This window comes from Charadrius vociferus, unplaced genomic scaffold (assembly GCF_000708025.1).
Source record: "Charadrius vociferus isolate BGI_N301 unplaced genomic scaffold, ASM70802v2 scaffold90, whole genome shotgun sequence".
Classification (NCBI taxonomy): Eukaryota; Metazoa; Chordata; class Aves; order Charadriiformes; family Charadriidae; genus Charadrius; species Charadrius vociferus.
The window spans coordinates 13971841-13974065 of record NW_009647222.1 but is presented as its reverse complement, the minus strand read 5'-3'; positions in this window follow the sequence as shown (position 1 = coordinate 13974065).

Genomic DNA, 2225 nt, shown 5'->3' with positions numbered 1-2225 from the left:
ATAAGAGCTACTTCAAAGTCCTTGGGACAAAGTTTACGAAACATCAACCTCCCTTAATAATTATGACTTCCATGAGCTATTTTGATTCCTGTGTTTGCTATTAACACCATTTGTCTTCCTAGAAATTCAGAAGTACCATATGTGTTGAGTGAGTACAATACAAGGAAGGCTTTATGTGGAAGCCAGAGGTACGTTTATACCACTTTTATTGTTGGTCCATGGAATATAGCACTCTGTGTGAGCTGACAACCACACTGGATTGTGCCATGGTGATTGTGCTGGTACACTGTCCATATCAGTTGCAGAGAGGAAAAAAAAAAAAGTCAAGTACCCTCTTCTTCAAATACACTAAGATGCAACATACAAGTCTTTGTATGACACCTACATACAGATTTTGGAATCAACAATACTTGAGAAACAAAATTTCATGAAAAATGTGCTTAGTACTTACCACTAATGTTTACTAATGTGATCTCTTTCAATGATTCATAAGAAATTACTAAGGTAGCTATTAAGATCTACTGAATCATTCATGGAACATGCTAAGCACAATTCGCTGGTAATGCAAGCTGATTTGAACAGATTAAATTTTAAATTCAAAGGCCATGTGAGCTGTAAAAGAAATTACTCACTGTCAGCGAAGCTTAACTTTCTATAGAAAACACCAGAAGCTCATCCTTTATTTATTTTTACAATTTGGGGCAGAGGGCTGGGGAGGGAGGAAAACAAACCAAGAGGGCGAGAGAAAATTAAGACACTAGTAAGCTGGCGAACATGTTTTCATAATTAAGTATTGCTTACAGAATGAAATCCAGAATGAAATCCAGCTGTGTATGGAAAAAATATATTTCATTTCATTTAAATATGAAGAGATATTCAGGTAGAAACTGAGTTTCTCAAAGTTATGCAAGGGGAAACATACATGTTACATTACAGAGACCGTTATACAGTACATGTATGTTTAATTTACTACCAACTGTTTAGATTTTTTTTTAACCTTAGTAAATAATGAAGTATTGCATATTATAGGCATATTTAATATACAGGGAAATTACTGTTATTTAATGGACATGTCCCTGAAAGAAAAAAAATTCAGCATAGCTTCTGAGTTTTTCATATCTGACTGGTTAAGACATCTTAAATGAGAATAAGAAGAAAGGAAGTTATATGCTACTAAATTTCGTAGCCTTAGCAGTCTATTCCTTTTTTAAAATCTGAGGTTACTCCTGAGATGTTGAATACATTTATGACCTTACAATGTTGTACTTCAAAGAGATAAAACGTTGAATCCATCTAGGCAATACCTCCAATATGCAGAATTCCTGCCCTACAATAACAGGATTTTATTTCATAATTCCAGATAATACTCTAAGCAGTAAATGTAAAGGCTTATACATTGACAAGTTAATTACTCCACAGTCTAAGAATTCATTTACAGGAGCATATTAAATTGTGACTATCATCAAAGTCTTCCTGTGGGGCATTTTATCTCATTAGTAATATGTCTGACACTTGACTCAGAATTTTATAGTCATCAGGTCAAACTACAACATTTGCATCTATAAATTAAGCAATAATTCCCTCCAATTCAATCAATACCACTTGTTAGTTACTGGTACACAGTAAATGATGTGTTTCTAGCACTGCCATACATTTTAGAGTGGAAATGTGTATCACTATATTTCACCGTTCAAGGTAAAAAAAATTACATTTCTCAAAAAACCAAGAATGAAATACATATGAAAGAACAATAATAGGCCAGAGAAAAGGAGCACCAGCAAAGAATAATTTATATGAGGGAAAAGGCAAAAATCATTTTTGATTGCTTGTAACCTGTTCTTAACCTATCTTGAAGACATAACTTCACACGTTCCATTAAAAAAAAAAAAAATAATCAGTTAACACAAAGGGTTAAAGCATATTTAGCCTTGAAATTTTCAACCCACATATTCCTTTCTGATATCCTGAAGGAAGGGCAAGTAGTTATTCAATAAGATCATGCAGTGAGAGCCCAGGCACACAAGATGAGAATTGCAAAAGCCATGACAAGCATGGGACAGTGATTTGCTAGCTAAATTAGAGGCTGGAAGAAAAGCCTAACGATTTATGCTTAGTCTTGATCAGACTCATACTGTATTGATTGCATGAAGGAAGCAGTTTAGGAGATTACATTAGTTTTACCTACATTTTGATGCTGTGGTTGCTTTTAAGTTCTTCGCTTTAGA